The 13338-nt window shown below is 35.5% G+C and overlaps 1 protein-coding gene across 1 annotated transcript in view; it reads right to left on the minus strand.

Moving 5' to 3' along the window:
* The window catches only part of EPC1 (enhancer of polycomb homolog 1), a 111757-nt gene extending 102975 nt beyond the window's left edge, over window positions 1-8782 (minus strand). Inside the window, exon 1 of the mRNA XM_070429064.1 lies at window positions 8484-8782. The gene's annotated coding sequence lies outside the window, so the exon portion shown is untranslated. The remainder of the gene's footprint in view (window positions 1-8483) is intronic.
* Window positions 8783-13338: the final 4556 nt, after the last annotated feature.

Genomic DNA, 13338 nt, shown 5'->3' on the forward strand with positions numbered 1-13338 from the left:
GTCTTTGGCATGGCAGCATCTCTTTTTTAGTATCATTGAAACCATTTATTATTAATGAATGTGGAGCATTAGTGGTTGGTAGGATAAAATCTTGAGAAAAAACAATATGCCACAGATACAGACATCTTTTTCAGATGCAAGTTGCTATTGAGCACAACTAAATTCTATTTTTCACTGCTTTTAAAAGTAATTTATAAATTATGGATTGCTATTTTTTTTAAAAAAAGGTTAAAATACACACATATATGGATTGTTGGCAAATAAGTCTCAAATATGATATTCATGCTGAGGTCTTCAAGTCATTTCTGAACTCTTCCCTTTGCTTTTTTTTTCAATTGAATGTATTGAGGAGACATTGGTTAATAAAATTATATAGGTTTCAGGTGTACAATTTTATAATACATCATCTGTATATCATATATTTACCACCCAAGTCAAGTCTCTTTCTATCATCATTTATCTCTTCTATCTTCCCCTATATCCTTTCCCTCTGGTAATGATCATACTATTACCTGTGTCTATGAGGTGTGTGTGTGTTTTTTTTAATATATTTTGTTTTTTAAATATATTTTATTGATTTTTAGAGAAGAGGGGAGAGGGATAGAGAGTTAGAAACACCGATGAGAGAGAAACATCGATCAGCTGCTTCCTGCACACCCCCAACTAGGGATGTGCCCGCAACCAAGTTACATGCCCTTGACCGGAATCGAACCTGAGACCCTTCAGTCCGCAGGTCAACGCTCTATCCACTGAGCCAAACCTGTCAGGGCTGAGGTGTTTTGTTGTTGTTGTTGTTTAATCCTATCATCTTTTTTACCAGTCCTCCAATCCTACCCCCACCTAACAGCTGTCAGTCTGTTCTCTGTATCTATGAGTCTGTTTTTATTTGTGTCTTTCTCTGACTGACTCCTTTCACTTAGCCTGTTTTCCAGGTCCATCCATGCAGTTGCAAAGGGTAAGATTTCCTTTTTTTACAGCTGAGTAGTATCCCATTGTGTAAATGTACCAGAGGTTTTCAATGAGGCTACCCTGACCACCCTATTTAATATTGCAATATGTATTTATTCATACATATTGCCAAATGTTAAATAACACCCCTTAAAGTTTGGCATATTGCAAAGCCAACATATTTACCATGGCAGGTACCACCTGGTTCTCCAGAGCAGTGTTTCAAAGAGTGGTCCCTGGACCACATCATCAGCATCATCTGATTAGCTTGCTGGAAATGCAACTTCTTAGGTTCTACTCCAGACCAGTGTAGGTGTGAGGCCCAGCAATCTGTTTTAGGTGATTTCAGTGCATGCTAAAGTTTGAGATCCATTGATCTAGAGTATGTTGAATGCCCCCCAAATATCCCAGAGGTGAAAACATCTCCAGGTTGGTAAAGATCGAAACATTGTGTACATTGTGAAACAGAAGCCAATATTTGGAGCTAGTATTATGAATCATGAATTTACCCACTTCAACAAAGCCTCACAGAAGTTGTCTTTGATCTTTATTTTTCCTGTTAAAATTCAACTTCTGAAAGAATTTTATGAGATATTCCTGAAAAGATGAGATGCAGTACGAGTGTGCCTTTAGCAAATTCAATGTAAAATATTCAAATATATACAACTGATAAATTAGGTGGGCAATTACTCATTTTATGAGAAGGTTATTAGATTTACAAATAGTTACTAGGGGATTCATGAAACAGTGATACCATACATTACATTTAAAATGTCAATTTACACAAAATAAATTTACAAATATCTAATGTGTCAGTATAGAAAGACAGGTAAGTAGACAGCCTTTTATTTCAGTCTTCCCAGTTTTTGTTTTTATAAATATTTTTTATTAGAGGCCTGGTGCACGACTGCCTTCTTGCAGTCCAGGAGCCCTCACGCCTTACCGCCTGTCTGCTTGCTGCCCCTTAGTGCTGCCATGGAGGCAGGAGAGGCCCCCGCCACCGCCGCTGTGCTCGCCAGCCAGCCATGAGCCTGGCTTCTGGCAGAGCGGCGCTGCCCCTGTGGGAGCACACTGACCACCAGGGGGCAGCTCCTGTGTTGAGCATCTGCCCCCTGGTGGTCAGTGCACATCATAGCAACCAGTCATTCCACCATTCAGTTGATTTGCATATTAGGATTTTATTATATAGGATTGATTTCAGAGAGGAAGGGAGAGAGAGATAGAAACATCAATGATGAGAGAGAATCAATGATTGGCTGCCTCCTGCATGCCCCCCACTGGGGATCGAACCCACAACCTGGGTGTGTGCCCTGACCAGGAATCAGGAACCATGACCACCTGGTTCATAGGTCGATGCTCATCCACTGACCCAGGCCCACCTGGGTTTCCCAGTTTTAAACTCTAGCTTTTTTATTTACTGTGTAAGCTGGACCAAGACTCAGCTTTTCATTTACTAGGTAACTGAGCCCAAACTTTAAGCCTCAGTTTCCTCACCTACACAATGGGTATAATACTTTTTCTATCTTCAAAGTTTGTGTGAGGATTTAAAGGAATAGCAAAGGTATCATTTAGCCTAGAGGCAGGAACCTAGTAAGCTCTAATTAAAGTTTGGATTTAGTTTTGTTTGTTTTTTTAAATAGATGCATCCGTGACCAGTATGGTATCTATAAAAACAGATATTCATGTTTTATCACCCAAGAATGTTTATACAAAGCAGTTAAAGTTTATACAAAGCAAATGGGAGCTAACTATATTGAGCATTGAATACCCAGCCTGGTGTTCACCCTTTGGCTAGACTAGGAACCAATAACAGTAATTTCAACTTCCCTGTCAGTGATTGGTTTAGGTACGACCATGTCCTACAAACTGGCCAATGAGCTGTTAAAAGCAGTGTGCTGTGAGCCTCTGGAAAGAATTCCTTCACTTATAAAATGACTAGAGGCTCAGTGCATGCAATTCGTGCACAGTGTGTGTGTGTGTGTTGGGGGGTCCCTCAGCCCGGCCTGCACCCTTCTCACAGTCTGGAACCCCTTGGGGGATGTCCAACTGCCTCTCAAAATCTAGGACTGCTAGTTCCTAACTGCTCACCTGCCTGCCTGCCTAATTGCCCCTAACCACTGCCTGCCTGCCTGATCGCCCCTAACTGCTCGCCTGCCTGCCTGATCACCCCCAACTGCCTCTGCCTCAGCCCCCACCACCGCGACTTCATCTGGAAGGACGTTCAGAAGGTCATTTGGCTGTCTGGTCAAATTAGCATATTACACTTTTTTTTTTTTAAATATATTTTATTGATTTTTTACAGAGAGGAAGGGAGAGAGATAGAGAGTTAGAAACATCGATGAGAGAGAAACATCGACCAGCTGCCTCCTGCACATCTCCCACTGGGGATGTGCCCGCAACCCAGGTACATGCCCTTGACCGGAATCGAACCTGGGACCTTTCAGTCCGCAGGCCGACGCTCTATCCACTGAGCCAAACCGGTTTCGGCATATTACACTTTTATTATTATAGATGCATAACAGAAACTCTCCTCTCTGGAAATTGTAATATCAAGATATGATGTTTGGAGCTGCAGCAGCCATTTTGTCACTATGAGGAGACATTGCTGACATTATGGCAATGTAAAAGAGTGAAATCTACCAAGGAACTTGATAACTCTGTTGAGCTACTGAACTAAAACTAGAACTGCCTTGTTTCTTGATTATGAATTTAGTTTAAATAATCAATATCCTTATTTTTTATGCCACTATCAGTAGACTTCTATGTTAGCATGAAAGCAAACTAAATGATATACTGCATCTAGCTTAGTAGAATTAATTGGCTCTATGACAAAATGATTGTGACTTTATTCTTGAGGTATCTTAAGCCACATAAAGAGAATCCTAATGAATAGTGTCTTCTCCTCCAATTGATCTGTATACACTTTCCTGCTCCATAACTGATATGCTTAATTAATCATTAGCTAAACATGTAATTGTATTATCTTCATAAATTAAAGTATTTATTTTTATTTATAAATTACTGTTATATATTATTAAAAGTATTACAGATTTCAAAATAAAAAATATTTTAAATCTGATATAATACTTAAATACTGTAATTATATTCCCCTGCTTCATTTTACAATTTATGTTTACATTGACATTTATTTCATGACATGGGTGCAAAATGTACAAACTGAGGCTCTACCACATTTAAAAAAAAGGACATGCCCAAAATTCTTACTACCAGAGTCACCCCCTTTGTCTCTCTTCTCAAGCAAATAAGTTAATGTTTTATTTCTCACTTTGCAATAGGAATTTGCACTGGATGACCATCTATTTATGTAGCATTTATTTGGGTCATATCTAGAATCTGAGAACTATTTTCCCCTCAATATGTGAATATCTGATAACCAAATAATGGTCCTTCAATAGAAGGACATTTGTTAAATACTGTTTAAACAGATTTAAGTTTAAAATTTTTACTTTAGAGATCTTATTTGGCCTTTATTACGAACCAGAGGCCCAGTGCATGACATTCGTGCACTTGGGGGGGGGAGGGGCGTCCTTCAGCCTTGCCTACACCCTCTCGCAGTCCAGGACCTCCTCAGGGGGTGTCCGCCAAGGGGTCCTTAGCACTGCCGCAGAGGTGGGAGAGGCTCCTGCCACCGCTGCTGTGCTTCTGGCTGAGCGGCGCTTCCCCTGTGGGAGCACACTGACCACCAGGGGGCAGCTCCTGCATTGAGCGTCTGCCCCCTGGTGGTCAGTGCGTGTCATAGCGACCGGTCGTTCCGCCATTCGGTCGATTTGCATAGTAGTCTGTTATTATATAGGATAGGAACCTCTCACATCTAAGACCTTATATTTAATGTATCCTTAGAACTTTGAACCATATTGGACTATAAACTCCATAAGAGATCTTTTCCTCTTTTTCTTAATATTGTATCATAGCATCTTTGCATAATAGCACATACCAGTCAGGAGGAAAATCTAGAACAAACCAACCCCCAAATAAAAATAAATGTTAAACAAAGCTATCAAGTACATTTTTTTTTAAAAAAATCTTTTCCATAAAGAAACCATATTTTTGCTTTACTTTCTCTTTCGATTCTCCATTTGAGAATATTTTTGGAAAGAAAAAACAAAGTCATAATACAAACATCCATTTTTGTCTATAATTTCCTTCTCTTCCTTGGCAAAACCATGCTGGGGATAGTAGTGAATGAATCTGTACAGAAAATATGCACAAGAAGTGGGTAAAATTAAGAACATACAATTTCAAACCTGTATTAAAGTTGGTTTTCAGAGGGCAACATTTTTAGCTTTTTTTTGTTCTTATAAAAGAGTTCATTCCAAAATATATTAGATTGGTCTTGGCTAATATTTTCAGCATTTTATGTTAGGTCATCTTATTATCTCTATAAATGTTTCTTCTCCTTGTTAACTCATCTTTCCTAATAGGTTTGGTTAACCTGAAAGTTTTCTCAACCTTTAGCAATACTAATGAATACAAATTAATAAATTAGAAAATTATGTGGGTTTACTGCATTGAGTCTAAATAAAATTCTCAGTTTATTTGCTATTGACCAACCTTCATAATTTCAAGTTCATTTTTCTGAGGTTTGTTGTTTAGAATTTGATTTACAGATTCTCCATGTCTTTGGCATCATTTATTTCTTCTTCCTGCAACCTGTTTTTTGGCCATTTCACTACTCATGGACCCTTCCCTCCATCAGAATTATGGGCAGGATGAAAAATATGATATTTTAATATAGTCAATTTTACTATTTGTTAAATTCTCTGGTGTGCAAGAAAGAAATGTGTGTAACTGTTGACTAAAATGGGAATTTTAAAAAATAATTACTTGTTCATAATCTAGTAACTATTACTATGAAAACCTGAGTTTTCTGTATGCTACATTTAACAAATATTTTTCATGATTAAAGCATCATTTGTTATAATAATTCTAATCATTTTCACACCAAACTCATGAACTAAATGCCTACAAAAATGTTGTCAATTAAAAAAGACAACATCCAAAGAATAACTAAAATGAAGCACAAGATAGATTTAAAAATGAAAAATATAAAATAATGAACTGTTTTTGCCTCGTAGATTTAAACCTCCTTATTTACATAGTGATTTAAGAATCACAGATAGGAAAATACCTTTAACATAAATATCTATGAATGATTTTTTTAAAGTGAAGATTTAACTATAATGGTTACTTCATAATCAATGATGTAACAGTCAATGGTGTGAGAGAACAAAGAGCATTGCATAGTTACATATGGACTTCAGTTTGTTTTTTATAAGGAGGCTACCTTACATAAACATTTTTAGTTTTCACAAATTAAAATTTAAAATATCACCAGCTGAATAACAGAATATTTTAGCATTTAAAATACTGGCAAGTATATTGTTTTCAGTATATCAACTTTAGGGAACTAAACTCTCCATCATAACCAGAGGGTTAGATAATAAGTTTATACCTGCAGTATATCATTCAATAAATAATCTATAATGTAATAACTAGTCTTGATGGGGACGTTTCAATTTCACAGAGATAAAATGTTACAGTGAACATTTTTAAGTTTTTATAGTATAGTATAAATGAAATATAGGCATAATACATAATTATTTTTAAAGTTCAAGGAAAGGATCTTAAACAGGTAAATTATAGAGACACAAATATCAGAAATACCATTTTTAGTCATTTTCACACATTCTTTTACTTTAGAATTTTAGATGATTAGTGGAATGAACACTTACATATGTCAAAGTGAATAAGAACACAATAACTCACAGAAATTTTTACTCTCAAGAAATAATCTATTGTATGAAAAGGTGGTCTAGGATACTGTTTGTTGTTTTACTTTCTGTATGCTATATTTAATTAGTAAAGATTATTTATTTTTCATGATTATTCAATATATTTTTCATTTATTATTTGGCAAAATAATATAATTTTAGTACAACAACCGATTCCTCCCATGTTCTTTTTGAATGAAAGACATACTTACTGTCTTCAAAAACAACTAATATGTTCACAGAGGCTAGTAAAACCTGTCATATCATAATAGACATTTTTATTCTTGTGAGGCTTTGGGCCTAAATATTCTTTAAGCAGATAACGCTCAATAAGGACAAAGATGGAAAAGACTTATCCTGCATTTAGATATGTTAAAAGCAGTTGTATATATGTTCTTTAAAAATTAGACTTTAATTCTTTCAACAATAAAACTTCATTTTAAAAAATTAGCCTTTAAAAAACAAAGATATACATAAGTTCAATTGAAGTGTCATTTCAAAATAAACCAGACAATAATGAAGGCATTATTATATGTCAAACTACTAGATAATTCCCAGGAAAAACTTAAAAAATAGTTATTTAAGAAATCCCTAGGTTCAAAATGAAATACAACTTTTACAATGTTCAGCGAACTAAAACTCAAACATTTTCTTAAATTGAAAAGACGTTAGTATGTATGATATTGTATTATAAGGAAAAAGCAAACTGTTACTGAGGCAAGAGAGGGTAAACTGGCAGCTTTATTATTGAAGGACTTCTGACCTAGAGATAATCATATCAGATAATACACAACTGCACATTGCATGCCTGTCTCTGATGCTCCTTGCTCTCATCCATAGTTCACAGTTCGCACAAAACATTTAAATCATACAACTGAATAATTTCTTCTGACCAAATTGAACTTTCTTTAAGGAAATAAAGGGATAAGATAATAGATCAAATCTTGCCCCACCTCTTTTCCTCCTTTTTTCTTTAGTGAAACTGACAAATTGGTGAGGAGCACTACAGCGCCACCAAACAGATCAATGCAAAACAAAAAAGATCTCCCACCGTGTGCAAAAAGAAAAAAAAAAAATTAGAAAAATGCCCCCAAATTACAAAATGTCTCCCAAGTGTACCTTTTTGGAGAAAAACAAAATAGATCTACAAAGATTATCTAATGAAGAGCTTCAAACAATATCATGGAACACAAGTTTAGATCTGATCAACAAATAAAAGATCCACTATTTAGTAACAGCCATAACTTAATATAAACCCGGTTATGTCCATCTCCACCTTCGTTATACCAAGGGCAGCTTTTCTGTAGTTTCTTTCCAAGTAATCCATGAAGAAAACCACAATAGGCCTTAAAGAACACAACAAACAAACTACATCCATCAGTTTGCCTGCTAATAATTTAATCCTGGACAAATTAGGTAATACGTAATTTTTATAAAGAGGATATGCAAATACTTGGCACTACCAACATTGCTAGCACAAAACAAATCCATCTTGAAATAGCTTAGTTCCTCGTAGTTCACAGTAATTAACGGATAATTTACATTATGAATATTTCACTTTAATAATGAAAAAAATTATTTTTTCTTTAGGTAAGAAAAAGACAAGATTAAATAAAATGTGCAGATCAAAGCTAAAAAAAATACAAAGATTGGTTTTGTTAGAAGAAATACAATGAAAATCCTTTTTAACTGGTGTCTCCTTTAAAGATTTAATGACATAAATATTTTAAATTACAAACTTACCTTTATTGCAGGCAAAGGAGAAGCCAGTTCTTGAAAAACAATTGTAACAATATAGGCTGGATACTTGTGTCCCTAGAAACAACAGCCTCCAGGCAGCATATGGAGCTTGAAACATCTTTAAGATTTTGGGTAAATAAAAAGTAATACTTTCTTCCATGATCAGCGGCTGAATGGGGTAGCTTCCTCCAGGATCTGTGAGCGTTTGGGGGAAAATCGGAGAAATATCCACGGAAGATTAAAAGCAGAGGAGGCAGCGCAGCCAGAAGACTGGGGTTAACAACTTTGTGATGGCAAGCAGGCGTGCTCTGATTGGCTGCGAGGGCAGTGTCCCTACAGTCTGCACTATCCCCCGTGCCCCCGCCTCCTGCAGCTCGGAAAGGAAATGCAGTATGTGTGCCATTTTACACTGGGCTTTTAAAAGCACAGCCATGCAAATTACAAAAGTCTAAGCTTGCTGTTAAGTGACACTGCAAAACAATAGCATTCACGACTGCCTGTTAGCTCAGGAAAATGCCTTTTTAACGTCCTAAGGAACACTCTTGTTTCTTGTATGTGGTTTTGTGTGTGTGTGGGGGGGGGGGGGGGGGGGGGAGGACGGGGGCGGGGGAAGGTTTGCGGAATATAATGTTTTTCATAAGCAAATTGCTTTTCTTTTCACAAAAGTCGGTATATAATGATACAAATATAACCATTTGAAAGCTATTTCCATCAAAATGTTTTTGATTTGAGGTACCTTGTAAATTTATGTCTCCTTTTGCTCGTCAAGCTTTAATTCCTTGAAAATATACAATTTATTAGCCATAATAACTACTATTTCTGCAAAGAATAAAAATAAAGTAATGATTTAAATAGTTAAAATCAGTGGACATACTTTTTTTTCTCCTTAAAAATTCTGTTTCAAAAACCTTTGCTGGCTGACAGAATTCTATCACTCTGCCTTACAAACAAAATGGCTGTGGTACTGAGGTTTTTTTTTTCTTTTTTTTTTTTCTTTTCTCCCACCGTGCCTCCTCCTGGCTTCCAAGAAGTGGTAAAAATCCAAAATAAATACAATAATCAAAGTACATTGTTCAGTCTGAATTCTGGTGAAACGTTTGGTAAGGGGCTCTTATAATGTGCTGTTTTTTTACATATTTTTTTTAAAAAATTGTTTTGAAAAGAACATCAATCACTAGAGATTTACTTGACTGTAATTTGAACTTCCTGCTTTACATATTTATAAGGCCTTTCACCTATCTTGGCAGGCTTTCAAATTAAGTGGGCTGGGAAATTTGATGTTCTGTTTCTAGTTGTGAGCTGAGTCAAGTACTTGGTAGTTGCAACTGGGCTTTAAAATAAAAATAAAATTAAAAACTTTAAAAAATAATGTTAAATGAATGCTACACTATTAGTGAAAATGTAAAGTCACAAAAGTCAGCAAATATAAAAATGATAAAAATACTGCATAGTATATGTTTTAACTGAACATAATCAGTATAAAATTCTTTGCCAGCTAAATTTCTAATGAGCCTAGGATAGAACAGGGTTTAAAGGAAATGGATGAAGAAAGGGGTGGAGATTGCCTACATTCTTTAGGAGCCCTTCCCCCAGATACACACACATACACACACATACACACACACACACGCACACACAGTTTGTATTTCTATCCTTGCCTGTCATTTAATAGCTAACACACTTAGAGAACTACAGCTGGGGTGACTATATAATTTATTGTCTAAACCAGGACATTCTTTTAGAGTGAAAGGGGCATATTGCTAACTATAGTTCCACTGGAATAAATAGGGACTGCCCATGGTAAACCAGGAGGCAGAGCTCACTATGTATTCAGAGAGACTTTGAACTTTTGCTAGGCAGGTCACCTACAGACATGGGTCCTTGGCCAATGTAACTAGAACCTGAGCTAGATCCCTTCTCTGCACGATACCTATTGCCCTAGCTCTACCATCAACTGAAGTAGACAACGAAAGACTCAGATTCAGATGTACTTATGAACAACCATACTGAGGAAAATATCTATGTTTTCATCTTCTTATGTTGTGGTCTCACTAATAGTGGCTTTAAGAGTAAATTTCAATGATATTTGATTGAAACTAGGAAAACATTTTTAAGAAGTCATCTAATGAAGAGAGTAGACTAAAATTCTTCAGAAATTTTCAAATGGTGTTACTTCCAATAGAATAAATTTGCTAGGTGCCATTTTTATTATATACTTTTGTTTTTCCATCTTGCTCTTTTCTCTCCCATCCCTTCCCCCACCCCTGTATATCCATGTACATCTATATATATATCTATACATACATATTATACAAATATAATTTATGTATGTATATACATATATAGTTTTTTATCTATCTTATCTATAGATTAGAATCTTTTGTACACTTTCTACTATATGAATATTTCTAACTACCTTCTTTATGTGGGATAATTTTCTTCAGAGATTTTGAGGCAATATTCATCACACATGATTTGAATATCTTCTGTTTTGGTAAAGGTAAATGTAGTGTGAGATGTTGTTTAGTCTAGTGGGAAGACAGAGAAACAAGCAAGCAAAATAATATATAATTGACAGTTAAGATAAATGCTATTTAAAGAAATAAACAGAATGCAGTCTTAAAGAATAACAGGGAGGGAAACACATAGATAAGGGAGTAAGGAAAGTTGTTTTTAAGCAAATGACATTGAACTAGTTTTGAAGGAATTTAACTTGAAAAATACTTGAGAGATAACAGATCAGGAAAAAGTTACAATATGTGCTAAGGCCCTAAGGCAGAATGAAGTGTGGGGCACTCCAGGGAGTAAATTGAGGTCAATGTCTGGACAGCATTTTGAGAGAAAGGGACATTCGATAAAGTCAGAATTGTAGTCTCATCCTGCAGAGTGATAAGTTACAGAAGAGTTCCATACCTAAGCAAGTAAATTGTATTCAGAGAGTAACATGTTGGAATTTAAGATCTGGGAGCTTTTAGTGATGAGAAGATCCAGAGAAGCTAATTTTGAATTGACATAGCTCAATCAATCACAGTGTTTTGATATTATATTTTTTAAAATCAACATTTCATCTGCATATTACAGCCATTGGTTATGACTCAGTTCATAAATAAATATGAATAAGAAACAAATATCTAACATTATATATATTACTAGTAAAATGAAAGGGAAGAACTCATACAACTATTGCTTCAGTTTTCTGCTTCTCTGTAGAAGTGTTGCTTTTGATATTTACATCCTCTCCCCCCCTCCCCACCCTCGAGAATATGCTTTTATTGGTTTTAGAGAGAGAGGAAGGGAAAGAGAGAGAGAGAGAGAAAAAAAGATAAATGTGAGAGAGAAACATCGGTTTCCTCCTACATGTACCTCGACTGGGGTTCAAACCCACAGCCTGGATATGTGCCCTACCAGGAATCACACCTGCAATCTCTTGATATACAGGAGGATACTCCAACCAACTGAATCACAGACCAGGGTGATTTTGGTATTTTTAAATTAAAAAAACCTTATATTTTGTATCAGTAGAACAAAGCTCAATAAACGCTTTTTATTAAACAAGTGTGGTAAAGCATTATTAAAGCTAAAATTTAACTAATGGGAATAAAATTAGTTATTCTTTTTTAATTTACTAACTGGTTGTTAGCAAACCCAAATTCTATGTACACATGGGCAGAAGTAATGTGTTCAATTTATTAGCTTTCAAGACCAAGTCAATGGTGTGTAATCCCTTTGAGTGAGCTTTGATTGTAATAGGAATCTCTTAAAAAATCAAATTGTGAACCAGATAAGTAGTGCAGTTTTTATTTAAAAAAATTTTTTAAAGGTAGTACAGATTTTAAAAATCTTTACCTTTCAGAACTGTGAGGTGAGGGAAGATATTTTGAATTCAGAAGCTAGTTTCTGTGGAGACTCCATTCCATCCAGACTTTTTTATTTTTACATGAGAGATAAGCACCATTTATGGGGTCCCTTCCTCATAGTCAAATTCAATTCTTAGTACAATCAGTGTGAGTAACCTTCAAAGTATTTTTCCTTTTAAAATCAGTGACTATTTTATTGCTGTCTTGTGGAAGGCTGAGAAGGGGAACTTATGAAATGCAAGAAATCTGATAATCTTAAATCTAATAATTTTATGCTAGTAATATGATGCAGCACCCCATAATTAAATACGATAATATTTTGCAGTAAAATATAATCACACTAAATGAGGTTAAAACAGGCTACAAGTAGCCTCAGCTTTTGTCACCAAATGCTACAACTCGTTTAAAAGCATTCAGATGTCAAAGAATAAACTCAAAATGGATAAAAGACTTAAATTAAGTCGGGAAACCATAAAAATCTCACAAGAAACCACAGGAAGCACAATCTCAGACATCTCTTGTGGCAATATGTTTATGGATACATCTCCTAGGGCCGTGGTCGGCAAACTGTGGCTCTTTGGCCCCGTGAGTGTGGCTCTTCCTAAGCCTTAGGAGTACCCTAATTCAGTTAATAACAGTGTACCTACCTATATAGTTTAAGTTTAAAAAATTTGGCTCTCAAAAGAAATTTCAGTTGTTGTACTGTTGATATTTGGCTCTGTTGGCGAATGAGTTTGCTGACCGCTGTAGGGCAAAGGAAACTAAGAGAAAATAGACAAATGGTACTACATCAAAATAAAAAGCTTCTGCACAGCAAAAGAAACCATCAACAAAATGAAAAGGGAGCCCACTGTGTAGGAGAACATATTTGGTAATAGTACATCTGATAAAGGGTTAATATCCAAAATTTATACAGAACTTAACCAAAGGAAGACCAACAATCCAATTTGAAAATGGACAAAGGACCTAAATAGACACTTCTCCAAAGTGGACATACAGAT

This window comes from Myotis yumanensis, unplaced genomic scaffold, assembly GCF_028538775.1.
Source record: "Myotis yumanensis isolate MYYU_CA2020_CCGP unplaced genomic scaffold, mMyoYum1.0.hap1 SCAF_1, whole genome shotgun sequence".
Taxonomy (NCBI): Eukaryota; Metazoa; Chordata; class Mammalia; order Chiroptera; family Vespertilionidae; genus Myotis; species Myotis yumanensis.